This window comes from Eumetopias jubatus, unplaced genomic scaffold (assembly GCF_037043125.1).
Source record: "Eumetopias jubatus isolate StellerSeaLion01/CBP00866 unplaced genomic scaffold, mEumJub1_p1.0 scaffold_3, whole genome shotgun sequence".
Lineage (NCBI taxonomy): Eukaryota > Metazoa > Chordata > Mammalia > Carnivora > Otariidae > Eumetopias > Eumetopias jubatus.
The window spans coordinates 1,285,641-1,305,997 of NW_028274809.1; the positions used below are offsets into that span (position 1 = coordinate 1,285,641).

General features: G+C 43.3%; 1 protein-coding gene across 3 annotated transcripts in view; it reads left to right on the forward strand.

Annotated features, from left to right (window-relative positions):
- The window catches only part of HDLBP (high density lipoprotein binding protein), a 70,324-nt gene that overhangs the window by 10,380 nt on the left and 39,587 nt on the right, over nt 1–20,357 (forward strand). The gene's annotated exons all lie outside the window — the stretch shown is intronic.

A 20,357-nucleotide genomic window follows, 5' to 3' on the forward strand; every position in this document is an offset into this window, starting at 1 on the left:
TCCATCTGATCTCACAGGACTGGACTTATAATTAAGCGTCTGCTGTCAGTCAGGCATAGGGCTTTATGGAAGGCTGTTTTCATTTTAACCTCTTTAGCACTGATTTGGTATGCATTAAGAGGCTTCTTACAAGAATATTTTAATTCCAGAATGTACTTTTTGTCTGCCTTCTTATGTCCTCACCTCATCCTGAAGTGGGGGGGGGGGCGTGTGTGTGCTTTCTGCTCTTTTGAGCCAGTGCTAATTGACATGGTCACTCTCCTCACCCAGCCTAGATACACGTACCTATATCAACATAGGCTCGCTGCTTCCTGTTTTATTCGGTGCACCCTCCTCTGGTATCATCATTTATTGTAATGTTCACAGTGACCAGCAAGAGCCCCCTTAAAGCTGGCTCCTCTGTCCTTCTGATGCATCCCCCTTATTCATTTAGAACATCTTGCTTTTTGATACAGCAAGACACTGGGCTTTTCGTGTACTTTCCCTGTCCTTTCAAAGAGGTCTGATTCCTTTTGATGGCAGGTGGTCCTAAGAGAAGCAGAGTCTGGACACCGGGGAGCTTGTTGTTGAAGTGTTCCTGACCCAGGACCTCCTGTGGTATGGACACGTCGCTACATAGTTGCCACTTGCTCACTGATGCTGCTGTGAGCTTCTTTCACGGGTTACACCTATGCCTTCTTCATTCTTCTGCAGGTACTTCTGGAGAAGTAGCTTCTTTGAAGCGTGATCGCTGAATAGGATTGTATGTCTGTTATTGGTGATGTGTTTTTAAATTGCCTTCTAGTTTTACATGTCCTCAGTAGTTCCTGTTTTTCCTCACCATTTTGCACCAGTTTTTTCATCTTTGTTGATCTCATGAAGTAAGGGTTGAGTGAAGATGAACATCCTTTCATGTTTATGTGCAGTTTGTGTTAATTTTCTTTATTTATTGGACAGAGAGAGAGAGGGAACACAATCGGGGGGAGTGGGAGAGGGAGAAGCAGGCTTCCCGCGGAGCAGGGAGCCTGATGCGGGGCTTGATCCCAGGACCCTGGGATCATGACCTGAGCCGAAGGCAGACGCTTAACGACTGAGCCACCCAGCGCCCCAGTTTGTGTTAATTTTCTATGAACTGTGTGATCACATGTCCTAGCCTATTGAGTTGTTTGCCAGACAGAGAAAAATTCTTATTTGTATCCCAATTTCTATATTAGATAGTCTATGCTTGTGTTAAATTCTTAACCTCTTATCAGGGTCAAATGAGTCAATACCTTCCTTGGTGGTGTCTACAGTCTGTATCCTCAGGAGGCTTTTGCATCCCCAAATCACAGGTTTTTCTCCTCAATCTTGATTTTTTTTTAAATCAAGCTTGATTTTTTTACTTTCAGATCTTTAATCCAGTTGGAATTTATTTTAGAGTGTGGTGTGAGGCAGGGATCAATTTTTATTTTTTTTCCAAAAGGGAAATTTGTTATTGGCTCACTTCTGTTTGTTTCTATCCTTCCTTACTAATTGGAAAGGGCGCTTATGTCAAATGATAAACTCCTAGATATTCATCAGTCTGTTTTGTTCATGCTTTTTCCTCCCCTTAGCGAGTACCAAGTCTAGTTACTATAGCTTTGTAGTGTGTTTTGCTTATTTTAGGTGAATCCGAACTCTTTTTTTTTTTTATAGGCCAAATAGTCTAGGCAGATTTTATTTTTAGGTGAATCTGGGAAATTTTTTTATCATTTAAAAAAAAAAAAAACCCTACTGGGATGTTGGGTTAGTTTCCTAGGGCTGCTCTAATAAATTGACCTTCAAACAACGGAAATTTATTCTCTCACAGTTCTGGAGGCTAGAAATCTGGCAGGGCCACGCACACCCTCTGTGGCCTCTGGGAGAGAAACCATTCTTTGCCTCTTCTGGTTTTTGGTGGCTCCCCCCACACTCCTTGGCTTGTGGCCACATCACTCCAGCCTCTGCCTCCATCTTCATACAGTTTCCTGCCCTGTGTGATGTCTCTTTGCCATCCATATGTGCTTTGTGATACTGACGTCCTGAACTTACCTTCCGTTTTCCTAGCTTTTCATTATAATAGAGGGACTTCTAGACAGATGGTCTTCTGCAAATAGTGGCATTTGTGTCTTTGCTTAATTATGTCTTCTCCGGTTGCATGTTTGACAGTCTGGGTCAACAGTGGACATCTTTGCCGTTTTGTTACTTATGTTAATAGGATACTTTCAGATTTACTCTAAATAGGATGTATTTTACTTCTGGGAAATATCCTTCATGTAGCCATTTTCTTCTGTTCCTGATGTTAAATTCCATAGGAAACAAGGACTGCATATTGACTTTCCTCATTCTTTGGGGTTTTTTTTTTTTAAGGTTTTATTTATTTATTTGAGAGGGAGAGAGAGAGGGAGAAGCAGACTCTGCCCAGCAGGGAGTCCGAAGCAGAGCTCGGTCCCAGGGCCCTAAGATGGGGACCTGAGCCGAAGGCAGATGCCTGACCGAGCCACTCAGTCACCCCTCTTTTGGGTAGGTGTAAAGGGCCTCTATCAGTCGTTAGTTTATTTGTCCTATAAATTGAGATGCATACATTTCCTTTTTTTTTTTTTTAAGATTTTATTTATTTATTTGATAGAGACACAGTGAGAGGGAACACAAGCAGGGGGAGTGGGAGAGGGAGAAGCAGGCTTCCTGCTGAGCAGGGAGCCTGACGCGGGGCTCCATCCCAGGACCCTGGGATCCTGACCTGAGCCGAAGGCAGACGCTTAACGACGGAGCCACCCAGGCGCCCCGAGATGCATACATTTCCTAATATTGAATCCTTACTGCATGCCTAGAACAGACCGTACCTAGTCATGGTGTCTTACTCTATAAATTAAATGCTGGATTTATTGGTTTGGTGTTTTGTTTAAAACTTGCCACGTTTGGGGCGCCTGTGTAGCACAGTTGGTTAAGCGTTGGAGTCTTGATTTCTGCTCAGGTCGTGATCTCAGGGTTGTGAGATGGAGCCCTCATTGGGCTTTGTGCTGATCGTGGAGCCTGCCTGAGATTCTCTCCCTCTTCCTCTGCCCCTCGCTGACCCCCACACACACTTATATTCTCTCTCCCCCTCGAAAAAAACAAAAAACAAAAAAACACAAATAAAACTTTCCATGTTTGTAAACTGGTTTGCAGTGAAGAATCACTTTTCTCTGCAGCACCCACTCATTGTTTGGGGAAGCAAACAGAGCCTTGATTTGCCTCTGGGGACCACCCTTTCCACCAGTACAAACTGTGTGTTTTGGATGAAATGGCCCAGCTGCATGGGTAGACCCTGATTGGCTATGGCTAATAGACATATCCCATTTCCTTGGTCCCTTGACTACAGTGATCAGTCCCTGGGTGGGCTTAGAACCCAATTAATGCCAGTGAGATACAAAAATAATTTGTGAGGGCCCCATGGGGCAAAGAAGCTCTTACTTCCTTGGGAACTACCAGAAGATACAATTACTGCCATTTGTAGGGGTTCTTACTTCAAAACCGAGCAAGGATAGTATTGTATCATTGTGAGTTTGTGTTCTTTGTCAGACTAGAAGGAGTTAATGGCTCTTTAATTGCTCTTTTCTTAGAAACTGATTTGGGCTTTGATCTAATCACCTATTTTTTGTTTTTGTTTCTCTTTTTTTTTTTTATAACAAAGATTTTATCTCCTTGTCAGAGAGAGAGCGCCGGCGCACAAGCAGGCGGAGCGGCAGGCAGAGGAGAGAGAAGCAGGCTCCCGCTGAGCAAGGAGCCCGTTGGGGGACTCCATCCCAGGACCTCGGGATCATGACCTGAGCCAAAGCCAGACACTTAACCGACTGAGCCACCCAGGCGTCCCTTGTTCTTGTTTTCTATCTCACCAATTCTTCTTTTCTTAAATTTTATTTTTATTTTTTTTTTTAATTAGGCTCCATTCTGGGCATGGAGCCCAACATGGGGCTTGAACTCAAGACCCTGAGATGGAAACCTGAGCTAAGATCAAGAGTCGGACAGTTAACCAGTTGAGCCACCCAGGCACCCCTCAACAATTGTTCTTTTATTACTTCTACTTTCTTTGATTTTCTCTTTCCATTTGACTTGAATGCTTTAGCTCACTTATCTTCACTCTTTTCTTATAATAAAATTTAAAAGTTTGATTCTCCCTCTGAGTGCAGCTTTGGCAGCATCCTTATAGATTTTGACAAGGAGTTCTCTTTGATCCTTTTTTTAAAGGCTTTTACTAAGAAAATGTGCACAGATACCCCAAAATAGAAGAGAAACCAGCTTTAACAATTGTCACATTTTGCCATTTTGGTTTTGTCTTTCTCTGCCCTTCCCAAACTTTTTTAGTTTTGAGTATTTTCTTTTAAGCAAATCTCAGATTACCTGTCACTTGTAAATACTTGAGCATGTATCTTTAGTAGGGGAGGGTTTAAAGAAACCATACCTGACAGAATTAACTCTATGTTATTAATATTGTCCAATATCTATTCTGTGTTTAGTTTTCATCAAAGGTCATATAAGGTTTATTTGAATCAAAACCGAAGAGGGTCTCTTCCACACTGCATTTAGTTGATGCTGCTTTTGTCTCTCTCTTCTTTTTTTTTTTTTTTTTTTTGAGCATGTGCAAGCAGATGGGGGCAGGGAACAGAGGGAGAATGTTAAGCAGACTCCCAGCTGAGCACCGAGACCCATGTGAGCCCAACTCAACAAAGCAAATTGCAGCTCAGGCTTAATCGATTTCATGACCCTGAGATCATGACTTGAGCTGAAATCAAGAGTTGGACACTTAACCCACTGAGCCACCTAGGCGCGCCCCCTCTTTTGTCTCTTTTAAAATCTGTAACAATTTTTTTCCTTCTCTTTTTTTAATGCCATTTATTTATGAAAGCTATAGGGCCGTTGGTGCTGTGGAATTCCCCACATTCTGGGTTGGGTTGATTGTATCGTATGTAGTGCATTTCTGTGATCCTCATATTTCCCATGAACTTATATGTCTAAATGTTTAATTTGTTCCAGGTTTGGTTTTTTTGTTTTTTTCAGGGCTGTGTGGAGTGGGAGGTGTAGAGGTGGTGTCAAGAATATATCCTGGGGCACCTGGGTGGCTCAGTTGGTTAGGCGGCTGCCTTCGGGTCAGGTCATGATCCTGGAGTCCTGGGATCGAGTCCCACATTGGGCTCCCTGCTCAGCGGGGAGTCTGCTTCTCCCTCTGACCCTCTTCCCTCTTGTGCTCTCTATCTCTCATTCTCTCTCACTCAAATAAATAAATAAAATCTTTAAAAATATATATAAAAAAATATATCCTGGATTGTGCCGTGTACCGTATTGCAGTATATCAGGAGGCATGATGTGTGGCTGTCATTTTGTGATGTTACAGTGATCAAAGGGTACGGTGTCAGCAGGCTGACCATTCCTTATAGGAGCTATCAGCCAGTCATCTAATGGGTTTCATAGCCATTTTGCTTGTATCCATTTCATTGGTGTCTTAGTATTCTTTTGTTGCTATAATAAATTACCACAGACTTGGCTGAAGTCAGTCCCTCTGGGGTAAGTCATGGTGTCAGCAGGGTCTAATTCTGGAGGCTCTAGGAGAGAATCCATTTCTTGCCTTTGCCAGCTTCTTGAGGCTGCCTGCATTTCTTGTGACCCCTCCCTCCATCTTTAAAGTACGCAGTTTTGATGTTACTTGTGATTACATTTAGGTCCCACCTGTATAATCCAAGATAATCGCCCCATCTCAGTATTCTTAATTCCTCTGTAACTTTCACAGGCTCCAGGAATAATGACCTGAGTATCTTTGGGGACAGTGAGTTAGTGTACAATTGGCAATTGCAAAATGAAGAATTTTCTGTTTTGTTTTGTTTTAATTAGTACAAGTGGGGAGAGGCAGAGGGAGAGGAGAGAGAATCTGCAGCGACTCCATGCTGAGCGCGAAGCCCGATGCAGGGCTCGATCCCACAACTGTGAGATCATGACCTGAGCTGAAACCAAGACTCAGATGCTTAACCAACTGAGCCACAGGTGCCCAAGAATTTTCTGTTTCTGTGTCTACGTTTATTAGTTGATTCTCCTGTGAAGAAGGTTTCCCTTCTCAGTTCTGATTACCCTGAAGTGCGGCTCCTCCTTTCCTTTAATTGTCCAGAATGCACTGGGACTAGCTGCTTCCAAAGTGACAATGCATTTTTGTGGCTTTTTTCCCTCGTAGTATTATCAACTTATGGGTATGTATATAATTTGTGTTTTGGCCCATTTAAGCCATTTTTTGAGGCTCGTATTGTTTCCCCAAGTTGGCTTCTGTATTCTTTGGACATGACCCATCTGTCTGTGACTCCTTCCTTTCTGCCACAGCAAGATGTCCCACCTTGTCCATATTCTGCTCAACATCTGAGATTAGCCATTTTTCTGAGGATCCTGGTTCCTTTTAGTGGCAAATGATGTTTGGATGCCACAGCCCATGTGCTAGGTAGGGATGCTCACTGCCACTGTTGTTGTGTTAAACACAGATAAGTCAGTTGTTTTACCAGCAAAAATGGATTTATTCAAGAACAACAGAATTGCAATTCTGGACATGCAAGCTATGGCAAAATGGTAGGCAAGTCCAACAAAGAAGAGGAACTTTATTTTATAAAGAAGGAGGAGGAAGTTGGGAGAGGTTGTTTTGAAGGAATGTCCATTGGAGAGAAGCAGGAGTTGGGGATTCAGGGTGTCAGTTCCTCGTTGGCTTAGTTGCGGGGGTGGTCGATTTCTCCTAGGAGATGCAGTGTATGTCCTTCCCTGTCGGGGGTCTGTAAGAGACAATGCTTCCTGTAATCGACATTGAGTGGTGTCGCTCCCCCTGTTGTCCTCCCCACTCCAGTTTAGTGAGGTTTCCCTTTATTAATGTTCAGTTTCTCATAGTAGACAGACTTGGGAAATAATCATGAATACGGACATTTCCAGTTCAAATAAATATTCAAATAAATACATGATTTTTACTTCAATGTGTATCTTATGCCAAAAATCGTGGTTCTTAAGGATGTTAACTTGATTACCTGATTACCTAAATGTTACCATTTAACATTTTTAGAATAACAATGTTAACATTATCAGGATATATCCATCACTTGGAATATGCTGTCAATTTTTTTTTTTTTTGAGATTGTATTTATTTTTGACAGAAAGAGTGTACAAGCAGGGGAAGCAGCAGGCAGAGGGAGAGGGAGAAGCAGGCTTCCCTGTTCAGCAGGGAGCCAGATGTGGGGCTGGATCCCAGGACGCTGGGGTCATGACCTGAGCTGAAGGCAGATGCTAAACTGTCTAAGCCACGCAGGCGCCCCTATGCTTTCAAATTATTGTGTTTTAGTTACCTTTTCTCTGATGTTTATGCCACTAATGTGACATTGTTAGATTTGTTTCAGTTTTTTAGTGAATTTTTTATTGAAGTATAACAAACAGAGAGAGTGATGCAAGTCTTTAGTGTATATGGATCAATGCATTATCACTAAATGAACCCATCCATAGAACCAGCATCCAGATGAAGAAACAGGATATATTTTATTTCTAGAGTTTGTACTTCTCTGATTTATATGGTACTAGAAAAACTGTGAAGGGTGGTGTATTCAGATGGATGTGGCTTCCATCGTTTCCGCCTCCCTTCTAGTTGTGTGTGTGTGTGTGTGTGTGTGTGTAGACACACCGTATTTCTGATTCTTAGGGGAAGGTTCCATCGTTTCCGCCTCCCTTCTAGTTGTGTGTGTGTGTGTGTGTGTGTGTGTGTGTGTGTGTAGACACACCGTATTTCTGATTCTTAGGGGAAGGTGGCATACTCTGCACCTGCAGTCCTCTGTTGCCTTTGTTATTAACTGGAGACCACACTTACTAGTGGGTGGAAATCTCTCCCATGCTTTTTTATGCTGCATGTTATTTCAATTGCATGGATATAGCGTGATTTCTTCAGTCTGCCTCCTCCTTAATGAAGGTGTGGTTGTTTCCAGACTTTGTTACCTTTTTATTTCTTACTGTTTCTGCTACTACCCTTCCGTGTAATGAGTCCTTCCTTCACACAATAGGTAGAATCCATTCGAAGTTAGCTGTCTGATGGTCTGCTTGGAGTTGGCCTCAGTGGGTACTCCTGAGTCTGGGGCTGCCATGCTGATCTGGACCCTGCTGCCCTCCTGCTTCTTACCCTTGGCTCTCTGGGGAGCCATAAACAGGTTGTCTTTGCCCTATATCCCTCTTTGGTTAGTGCCGGTTTTCTAATAGTGGGGCAAGCGTTTGTTGTTGCCCTGCCCACCTTTCTCTTGTGACAAGTGAAATATCTCAGTTGCTGCTCCCCAGATGCTCTGGCAGCATGATGGCCTGCTCTGAGTCCAGGATGAAGAGTAAAATATATCTGCTTTGGTCCTTATGTTGGACTTGTAGTAGTGCATCTTTATGTTGAATTAGTTAGTTCTTTGGGGGAACAGCTACACCAGCAATTCTTTAAATCTAAAAGTGAAGTTCACTCCCTAGAGCAGACTCAGAAAGACAGTACTGGAAGAGATAGTGGAGTCCCACCTCCTCATATGACAAATGGGGAAACAGGCCAAGTGAAGAGATGTGACATGACCAGTGTCACCAAGCAGGTGACACAGTTCGAGTGTCTGCCGGGGCTTAATACCCTGGATGGGAGAATCCGAAGACTTGATTTTTCTGATGTTTGTTTCTTTATAGAGAAGCATTACGTTCACATTTGGATAGGACTGGTTCCAGTTCCTAGGTATTTCTACCCATGGCTTGAGTAACTGTGTATCTGTAGCATAATGTTTTCTAAGTACAAGCTAAAAGTCTAGGTCACAGACCTTTCCTGTGTAAATTGTAGGAAGAAAAAACATTTTTCAAGTATAAGTTGTTGCCCTTAGAATTATTTTGTTTCTTAGAGTTTTAATGGGATTTATAGTCAGAAGATCAAAAGTATTTTTTTAATTGTAGGGCTGAGGGGGTCATTGCCAGAGCCGTCCTCTACGGGTGTTTGGTCCCGGTCCCGCCCTTGCTGTCCTCTTCCCACACTGCCTTCCCCTGAGGCGGGACTTGCTGTGGGCCCCGGCTGTTGCTGCTTTGACACCTGTTACCATGGCATTCAGAGGCACAGATGAGCCAAGGGTCACAGGATCCATTTCCACCTGGAAGCAGTGGTTGGCTTAGACCATGAGGAGTGGTCTAAGCAAGTGGTTGCCACGTGCCGCTGTCCCTGGTGAGAGCAGCTGGGCCCAGTTTGTTGAGCGCAAGTCCCGTGAGGGTTGCTCACTCTCGGGGGCGTTTTTCTTTATGCTGAGGTGAGACGTGTCTCCGGAGTCTCTTCCTGTCCCTCACTTTTCCTAGCTGTGCGTGCTGGGAGCTGGGCAGAACTCACCCCTTCTGTACTGCTCTCCAGATACGTGAACACAGTCTTGGGTAGCTTCCAATTCCCAGGGGCTTTAAAGGGCTTGTGTAAGTCCTCGTCTCTGTCATCAGCAGTCCCTCCCAGGGAAATGAACAACAAAGATGCCTTAATTCAGACCTCTTGCCAATACCAGGGTCTAATAAAACAGTGAAGAAAGTAATTCTTGTAACCCTGCCTTTTGCTGATTTGTAGTAGCAAATGCTGCTTAATAGTACCGCTTTGTTTCCCTCTCTAAACAGAAGTGTCCACGGAAGAAGTAAGGAGCATCCACGGAAAAAGTAAGGAGCATCATATAATACAGAGCTCTCCCTCTCCTGCAGCTGACTCCCAGGAGCACTTAGCCTATGTCTATCAGTAATTTCTTAAACCTATTAAAACACGCCTTTTTTTTGGTGTATAAGAAATAAATGCTGGGGGCGTCTGGGTGGCTCGGTCGTTAAGCGTCTGCCTTCGGCTCGGGTCATGATCCCAGGGTCTTGGGATCAAGCCCCACATCGGGCTTCTTGCTCCGCAGGAAGCCTGCTTCTCCCTCTCCCTCTCCCCCTGCTTGTGTTCCCTCTCTCACTGTGTCTCTCTCTGTCAAATAAATAAATAAAACCTTAAAAAAATACATGTATATGCTGCTTTTAGATGTGCTCACCTCCCAACTTAATACAATTGCTACTTTTTCAAGTCCTTCGGAACAGTCCCCCCTCCTTTACCCAGCTTCAAATGCTGGTGTTTCCTGGTGCTTGGCTCTGTGCTCCCTGTTTTTCTATTCTCGGTGGCTTGGATATCCTACAAGTAGCAGATCATAGATAGTTTATGCACATACAGACGTGTTTCTCTAACACAGCTGGCTATATATTGATGTACCCTTGCTCGTGAGTTGACAGGACACTGGCTGCAACCAATCACGGGTCCAGGGCTGAGACCTTGTCTCTGAGGGTCTGCTGACTGGATTGTACATAATCTCTTCTTAGGTAAACCAAACTCCTACTATGTTATCTAGGGCATTCAACATCAGTTTCTTTTAAGTGGATCAAGAACTTAGACACAGAGCAATTAGAATGTCAGATTCCTTGAGGTTTTTAAAGAATTTTTCACCTAACATAAGTTTTTTTAAAGCAACCTGCCCTTACTGAGAATTTCAATGTGATAAATTTAATATTGGTAGAAACATTTCACTCTTCTTTCCTTATTTTGCATTCTTAAATTATGTGGTTATGTGAACAAGTAGGGCTGGCATAAACAGGTTTGGGGGTAAGTGTGTACCCTCACAGGTGGGAGCTGGAGTTCTGGGCATGCGGGAAGCGGTCCACGAGTGGAGCTGGTGGGTGGAGACCTGCTCAGTCGGCAGGTCTGTTAGGAGGCTTTGTGTCCCACCATCATTTGCCCGGCCCCCTACTAGAAACACAATGTCCAATCTTTTGCTCCTGCAAAAAAGTCACAGTGTGTTTGTTTCTCGGCACCTATGTGAGCACTTGTGGGAGAGGTTCCAAGAAGTAGGAATTACAGAGTCAAAGAATATTTGTATTTTAAGTTACAATATATAATCAAATTGCTCTCCAAAGAGATCACATCAGTTATTCCTCCAGCCACACCAGTTTTCCTGTTCGTTTTCTGACGTTCATCAAACTTCATTTTTGCCAAACCGAGAGGCGTAATTAATGTAGGATCTCCTCCCACTTGCAACATGCATCTTCTTTTGTACACCTCATTTTGTAGAAGATGTTTGTATCTCTTTTTTTTTGCCCTTTTTGGGGGGTTGTTAATGGGTTGTTGGAGTCCTCGGAAGGAATGCTGTGCACTAAACTTGGTCACTTCCTTCCCGGAAGCCTCTGAGACAGCTCCCTGTAGCACGCACTCCTGGGCGTTTGTGGCAGAGGAAACCTTCACGACAGACACATTTGTATCCCTTGTATTCCTTCCCCTAATCTAAATTTATTTTAAACAATAAATCTGTAGTAAGTTGATTTGGGACTCTTTAAAAAGATTAATATAAAGTTTATTAATAAGAAAACCTTTTTGTCAGATTCCATTTCTGCTTTGGAAAACCAACTCTGTAGCACCATTGTCCAAATAAGAGTTTTCTATAGAATTTTAAAATTTCTACTATCCACCTTAAAAGCGTTAAAAAAAAAAACGGGTGACGTTAAGTTCAAGAACATACTTTGTTTATCCCAATCCAGAGCATTGTTTCATCATGTAATCAATACAGAGTCATCAGCAAGATGTTTTTCGTTGTGTTTTTTCGTATGAAGTCTTCAACATCCAGGGTGTATTTCAGACCCAGAACATGCATCATTTGGGAGTAGCCATGTCTCGAGTGTCAGTAGCCACATGTTATCAGTATTTGCTGGCCAGCATGGCTAAGGGGCAGTTTTCCTTTCATTTCTATGGAAATCCATTAACTTATCCTTTTGAACCTAACATTGTCCCATTCACTCTTTAAAAAGAGTTACAAGGTGTGGGGGTGCCTGGGTGGCTCAGCTGGGTTGAACATCCTGCTCTTGGTTTTTGTTCTGGTGTGATCTCGGGGTCGTGAGATCAAGCCCCACACCAGGCTCTGCACTCAGCGGGGAGTCGGCTTGGGGCTCTCTCTCTCCCTCTGCCCCCACCTTGTGCGTGCTCTCTTGCACGCTTTCTCTAAAATAATCTTTCTTTAAAAATAAATAAAAAGAGTTACAAGGTGTGTTTATCTGACACATGTTCTTGAATTAGGCTCTAAATAAATGCTATTCTTTCCTCATCTGTATAAAGATAACAATGATTATTTCGGTATTCATGAAATTAGTGGAGTACTACATTAAATGTATTCGTTTCGTGGAATTAAATGTTAATATTCCCATGCAGTGAGATGGCTGGCTACTGTAGGGCAGTTTATCTTCCTTGATCTTTTTAACAGTTTACAAAGGCAACTTGTAAAAGTTGAGAGCTTAAACGACTTGCCAAGGTGACCCAAATAGGATCCGAGCAAGACTCTGAACTTACTTGTCCTGACCACAGGTGTGCTGTTCTGCATTCAGTCTGTCCTCGCTGTGGATGCCTCTGATGACTTAGCCAATGCTTAGGTGGAAGAGAAGGATGTGAAATCTAGTAGCAGGGTCACTGAAGAACACTTCGGTCCCCTTTCGGTCACTTCCTGAAGAGAAATGAAACTGGTGCGGCGCAGAGCAGAGTGGCACGGCGGAGACTGCAGCCCGTGGCCATTTGTTGCCCTGCCCGTTGGATGGGATGGCTGTACTTTAGGGAATAGGCTGCCAAGTTGGATGTCCTACGGTAATAAATACCATTTCTGAGCCAAAGAAAGGAACCTAGTTTTGATGTGTTCATTATTAGACTATGTTCCCAGTCAACCTGCCACTACAGTTTATAGCCAGGTATAAATAAGCTGAATCATAAAATGAGTTTATTAGTATATTTTTGAGCTATCAGGAGGGATAAAAACATATTCTTCTTTGCGCAGACCCCACCACCACACTCGGTATGGGAGAGCAGACCGTGTGAAACACTCCCATCCCTCAGTGCCAACCTCTTACAGCATCATAGGGCCTCTGAGCAAGGATCAGACCTGAGGGGCCCCCATAGCCTCGGAGGGGTCCTCTGGTCCATTGTTCTTCCTGATCCCTGTCCGCACAGCTCCACTTCCCTGAGTCCCGTCAGGTCATTAGCTAGAGCAAAGAGGGTAGGTAGCCTAAATGACACCCCTCTATCCATGTTTATCCACTGACAGGCTGTTGTTGGCTGTTGCTAACAGTGTGCTGTGATGACAGAATCCTTGTCTATGTTCCCCTTCACTCACACAGGAAAACTGTTTTTCAAAAGTAGACATCTAAAAGTGAGATTGTTGGGTCGCCTGACTGGCTCAGTCAGTGGAATGTACAACTCTTGATTTCAGGGTTGTAAGTTTGAGCCCCATGTTGGTGTAGAGATTACTTAAAATCTTAAAATCTTCAAAAAAGTTAAAAAGTGGGATTGCTGTCTTAGGGTGTTTGCATCTTTAGCCTTAGTAGGCCTTGTGAGTGGTATAAAGTAAGGACCTATGCTTTTTCCTCATTTAGATAACCAGTTTTCACAGAGGCATCAATTGTAATTTGTCCACAAGTTCACCTCTGATAAAAGTGATAGCTGTCTGTTAGGGTGTCTGCGTCGGGTGCCTCCCGTCTGCTCCACAGTTCTCTGTCCCTGCACCATACTGTCTGAATTACTGTAGCTGTGAAATCTCGATATTCGGGAGGGCAAGTTCTCCCTACCTTATTTTCCTCAGAGCTGTAATTGGCTGTTCATAGCCTTTGATCTTATGTATAAGATTTGTTGAATAAATGTAATTGTGTATGTAAATATTCTAAAAATTATATCCAGAAATATTGTTACACAATGCAGTATTATAAAAATGGTACAGGGCGCCTGGGTGGCTCAGTTGGTTAAGCGACTGCCTTCGGCTCAGGTCATGATCCTGGAGTCCCGGGATCGAGTCCCGCATCGGGCTTCCTGCACAGCGGGGAGTCTGCTTCTCCCTCTGACCCTCTTCCCTCTCGTGCTTTCTATCTCTCATTCTCTCTCTCTCTCAAATAAATAAATAAAATCTTTAAAAAAAATAAATAAAAATGGTACATAGAAATACTGTCTAAATAAAAATTGCATAAAATCTGGTTGCAAAATTCCATACGCACCTGCATGCCCCTTTCGAGGTTTAAGCTGCATTTGCATGAATTTCTAGTCTGTATAGGGGAGAAGTACAGTCTTTATGATTAAGTCTTCCTAGATAGGTTGGACATGGCACTTCTCGATTTATTTTTAGGTCTTCTCCGTATTTTGACAAAGGTTTTTAGAACCTTCTCTATAAATCCTATTATTTTCTTATCAGATTGACTTCTGATGTTTGTTGCTGGTGTTTCGGAACATGTTTGGTTTTGTGTACTGATCTTATCTCCAGAAAACCCTGAGTTCTAATAGTGTATCCATAGCTCCTCCTGGATCTTGTACTTGTACAGTTGTACTGCCTGTGAGCCCTGCTGTTTGCTGCTTCCAGTTCTCACTTCAGTTCTTCTTGCCTTCCTGCCCTGGCTAGGATCTCAAGTGTAGGTTCGAATAGAGAAAGCGCTCAGTTGCAACCCTGTTGGTCTTTGTGATCCTAAAATGAATGTTTCTAATGAGGGCTCCTGGTAGGCACCTAACATTTAGCTAGGGAAGTGTCCTTCTATTTGTTCTTTTTATGAGGAATGGGCAAATTATATCAGATTCTTTATTTGAATATTGTGAGGTGATAAAATCATTCTTGCCCTGGTGTAATAATATGGTAAATTACTTTGTCTTCTCTTTTCTAAGTAGGCTCCAAAGTGGGGCTTGAACTAAGACCCCGAGATCAAGACCTGAGCTGAGACCGACAGTCGGACACTCAACTGACTGAGCCACTCAGGTGTCCCTACTTAGTCTAATATTGCACCAGCTTGCATTATTGGAATAAAATAGACATTATCATTATATATTGTTTTGACTTTCTAGATGAGTTTGCTAGATTATTAAGTATCTAGATGAAATTCATACATTCTTCTGTTATACTTGTCTGGGAAATATTAAAGTCTCCTGGCTTTGTAAGTGAGTTGGGAAGATAATTTCTCAGGGCTTCCTTGCGAAAGCATATGGTCCTGTCTCTAGGTTGAGATCTTTACGTTTGTTTCTTTGAAAATTGGGGAGGATTGGTTATATAAACTCCGTTTCTTTTTTTTTCTTCTTCTTTTTTTTTTTTTTTAGATTTTATTTATTTGAGAGAGAGATAGAGAACCCAAGTAGGCAGAGAAGCAGGCAGAGGGAGAGGGAGAAGCAGGCTCCCCACAGAGCAGGGAGTCCAATGTGGGACTCGATCCCAGGACCCTGGGATCATGACCTGAGCCGAAGGCAGCTGCTTAACTGACTGAGCCACCCAGGGCCCTATAAACTCCATTTCTAACAGACTGTTTGGGTGACTTGTTTTTCTGAAGTTGCCTATTTTCTCTGTTTTCAAGGTGCATGTATGTGTGCGTGAGCGTGCGCGTACCTGTGTGTAGGTGTGGGTTCAAGTCTTTTTTTTAAAGATTTTATTTATTAGAGAGAGCACAAACAGGGGGGAGGGGTAGAGGGAGAAGCAGACTCCCCACTGAGCAGGGAGCCTGTTGGGGAACTCCATCCCAGGGCCGAAGGCAGATGCTTAACAACTGAGCCACCCAAGTGCCCTCAAGTTTTTGATACTTGTCTTATTAGAGTTCTTGTATGATTTTTCAGAGTCTGTGGCTGTAGTTTTGACCCCCTTGAATTCTTAGTATTGCCAGTTCATACCTTTTCTTATTTTTTTTTCCATTGGTCAATTTTTGCCAGAGACCTGATTTTTTTAAAGACTCCACTGTAAGTTGTATTTATTCTCTCTAGTATGTTTCTTATTTCATTAATTTCTTGGCTGCATTAGTGTAAACGTTCTTTAGATTTATTTTGTTCTAATTTCAGGAGAGGATGATTAAATTTTTACTTTTTCCTCTTCACTAATATGATGGCTTAAGGCTATAAACTTGTCTCCAAGCAACACTCTCTGGCTTGATGCCACAAGTTTGGATATATAACTGCTTATTGTTTAGTTGTAAATATTTTCAGATTTCTTCTTTGACCCATGAGTTATTTAGAAGCAAGTTTTTAAATTTCCAGGCTTCTTAAAATTTTAAGTTGACTCCTAATTGATCGTGTTGTATTTAAAGAATGTTACGCTGTTAATTCTTTGCCATTTGTTTTTGTTTTGTCCTAGCTGCTGGCCAGTTTTTATAAAATTCTGTTACGATTAAAAAGAACATGTCATTTCTAATAATTGGGTGAAGGATTACATAAATCCAATAAAGTAGGTTTATTAACTACATTGTTTTAATTTTTTGTACAGTTTTAATCTTCATAATCTGTGTTACCAGAAGAGCTGAGTCTGTCTTTGTCTGTAATCCTAGATATGTCAACTTCTAGTAACCTTCCTGTTCTTACTTTATATATTTTGTAGCTGTGTTATTAGATATATACATAATCAGAATTGATTTGGATTTTTTAATCTCGACCTTCTTAGTTCTTACTCTACAGTCTACTTGATATGAAATTAATATGGCTAGCTCAGCTTTTATTGGTTAGGACTTGTCTGGACTGTTCTTCCATTCCTTTACTTTCAGCCTCTGTGTCCACATGGTGGCTGAATTAGCTTTTAGCTGCATTTTGTATTTACATTAGATTATTACCACATCTGGATTCATTTCTTTCATTTTGTGCTTCATTTGCCTTGCTCATCTTTTACTTCTCCTGCTTCCTATTCTATTTTCTCTTTTCATCTCTTTTAGTTAGTAATTACTAATACAAAGTAACATAACTGGGAAGTAATCATGTATATTGTAATGGATACCTCTGAACCTACCACCTAGTCCATGATCTAGAACATTGCCAGTAACTTCTGTTTGAATGAGAGTTTGGTTTTTTGATTTGAAAGTTAAAAATTGTGCTTTCACTAGATTATCTTTAAGTTTGTATCATTAATTCAACAAGGTCTAAAATTAGTATTTCTAACCTTTCCTCAAATAATGTTCTGAAATATTCCAACTTCAGTTTCTTCCTTTCACCTTATATTTGGTTGCTGCTTATAATTTTATTTTGTATTTTAATTTTCTCCAGATTTTACTGTTATTAGTGTGTGGTCAGTGCTTGTTTCACTTTATCTGGGTTACTGGTTTCTTTATCAGTATTCCTCCTGGCAGGACTCTCTGGCTCTCGCTTTCTTCTTACTGGAGCATGTCCTTAAGTGGTTATTTCAGGAGCCATCCATCAGTAGTAATAGCTTTCTCTTAGTCTAAATGTGTCTCTTTCACTCTTGCCCTTAAATGAGAGAAAGGATTCTGAGGTGACAGGTAGTTCCTTCAACATAGTTTACGGGTGTTAGTTCGTTTTCCTCTGGTAGGCATTGTGCTGTCTCCTGGTGTTCCTCTGTAGATAACCTGTCTCTTCTCTAGTCATTTTTAGGTTCTACTCTTGTCTTTGGCATTCTGAAGTTTCACTACAGGGTGTTTCGGGTGGATTAGTTTAAATGATGCCGCTAGCTACCTGTTCTGTCTCTTGCATGGGGGGAGGGATAGCGTTACATCCTAGAATTTTCTCTGCTATTTTTCCAATACTGCTTCTCTGTTCCTTGTGATTGCTTCTTTCAGAACTTCTGTTAGACATATGTTGGACTTCCTCATTCTCTTATCTATGGTTTTTTTTTTTAAAGATTTTATTTGAGAGAGCAAGCATGTTGTTGGGGGGGGGTTGGGGAGAGGGAGAGAGAATCTCAGGCAGACTCCCTGCGGATTGTGGAAACATAGATCTCGATCCCACAACAGTGAGATCATGACCTGAGCCAGAACCAAGAGTCAGACGCATAACTGACTGAGCCACCCAGGCACCCCTTTTATCTGTAGCTCTTAACCCTTTGCATTTGTTCTATCTCTTGTTTTTTTTAAGGCCACCTTTATGTCTTACATCTCTAATCACTTTAGGATTTTTTTTACAGTCTCAATCTGATAGTTCTGTCATCTAAAGTTAAGTCTAATCCAATTTCAGTCTTGTTTTTTGAATTTTGGACTTATAGCCTCTCTACAGTGTGGGTAGATTTGTTTATATCATTTGTAGCCTGTTATGAGGTTTATTTTCTGCTGAGTGGGGTTGCTTTCTGTTTTGTTAATTCCTAGATTTGGGCTTGGGGGTCTTGGAAAAATGGGGTTGTAAAGATTTGAGCCCTAAATCTTTATTGAGTATTAGTCCATGGTTGCTAGCGCTCAAGACGAGCTCCCATCACCTGGTGAAGCAGACTGGGAAGTCTCTATGCTGGCGGGTTTGTTTTCTTTCATCCGCCCCCCGCCATTGGCCGACCTTTGTTGAGAGTTCTTTTGAGGGTCATGGCTGTAAGGGGCTGGGGGATGCTGTTCTAAACTTTTACCTTGAGCAGGCCCACATCTTTTCCCATGTCCCCTTGAGGGCTGAAAACCCAAATGTCACAGACTGATGTTCACTTTTTAAGGTAGCCATAGAGGGTTTCCTCACACATTATCTGGTGTGACTGTTGCTGGACCCAGCCCTCTCAGTCTGCCTCTACAAACTATTAGTTTCAATGCACTGAAGCTTGCTGGGAAGAAAAGCTGGTCATAATTATCAGCAAAGAAGCATCCTGGGATGGTTTGTAGCACAAATTGAACATCTGATTTTACAATATCTTTTGTTAACTGGAGGTCTTTTAACGTCTTTTAAGGCCTTCTGTGCACGAGCTATTCTGAGCTTCTGACTGTGGTGACTTCCAAGCTTCATTGGAAGTTTCTTGACAGTTGACCTGCCAGCTGTTTGGGAATCCCTCCCCTCTTCCTCCCTCTTTACCACCCCCAGCGCGCGCGCGCGCGCGCACACACACACACACACACACAGTGCTGAGACTTCAAAAACAAAACAACAAAACACTTGTCTGAGTTGCTGGTTGGTTAGTCCGCATGGAAGGACTATCTACAAACACTAATAACATAGTAAGGGAGCTGAAGAGTTTGGTGCTTAAAAAAGTTCTTCCAAGTCTAAGAATGTGCCACCTGTCCAGGTCCCATCCTAGGGACTTAGGGCACTGCTTTGACGATGATGTCCTTGGCTCTGACGGGTGGATTTTTGACTGCCTCACATGGTTTCTCTCCCCCAGTGATGTCATGAGGGGTTCCTGCTGGCTGGGCTGGGCTTCTCCCTTGGCCTTCAGCTTGCGCATACATTTGCCTACTTGACGTATGCACTTGACCATCCAGCGGGCATCTCGCATCACATCCCCAAGGCGAGTTTTTGCATCATCCCCCCCCTTTTCAGTCTAGTCTTCCTTCGGTTTCCCAGTCTCAGTGCAGGCAGCCAAGAACCTCCCTGCCATTCTTAACTACTGTTATGCTCTGCATCCAGCTGAGGAACTTCTTGGCGCTGCCTTCCAAATCTGGCTCCCTAGTTCATGTACCATTGCCAACCACAGCGGAGAGCTGGTGTCATCTTCAGACTGAACAGCTGCAGTGGCCCAACCCCCCATCCCCTCCCCCACATACTTTGACTGTGTTCCACTGAAAAAAGTACATCTGGTCGCGCCCTCTGCCACTCCAAACTCCCAGTCGTCCTTCCAACCTAAGCAATACCTGTGTGAGAACTCCAGGCTGCGCTGGCCTGGCCTGGGCTTCCCGTCGAAGCGGGGCTCGCTTTTCGCGCAGAGTCCCTGCCTCTTGCCCTGTGTGGCTCCCCGTGTCTGGGGTGCACTCTCATAACGCAGGCAGGGTTCTCCTCCTGACACGTCCCTCACAGGTGCCAGCTGACGCCTGCAGGTTCCTGCGCCGGCCCTGTACCCTTGATTTTAAGAAAATCAAACGGTGTAGCTTTTTCTTATACAAGGGATGCAAACCTGATCAGCCATTCTCACCCTCGAGGGTGGAAGCCCTTTGAGGGTCGGGAGTCTCTCTCCTGCTGGATCTAGGGTTGGGCACATAGTAGGCACACCCATTCTTATCTCCATGAGGGAAGAATGCACTTTAAATGAAGAGGGTTCTTCACACTGGTAGCCAGGGAATAGGGACGTTTTGTGGAGGTGAGCTACATAAGGAACGGAGCCACACAGGAGCGGGAGGGAAGGAAAGTGTGCTCCGAACTTTGGGGCATGGGCCGTGTTCCCATGGAGTTTGGTTAGGCTAGAGCCAGCCCGTCGTCCATCTGTGTGTGGGGAGGGGGACAGCAGTTCATTCCCTTTGTGTTGTCCTTCGCGGTCTCTTGTTGCTTTATTGGGTGGGGAGGCAGTATTGCTGGGGACCTGGCTTCCAGAGCGGGCTCGGCCTGACGGTGCGGGTCTCCCCGCTGCGTTCCGGAGGTGGTGGTGGGGGGATGCATCTCAAGTCTCCGTCCCCACCGCCCGCCCTAAAAGCCACAGAGCTGGTTCGGAGCTGGGCCCGGTCCCCGGGCTGCTCGCTCCTGCGCGGCT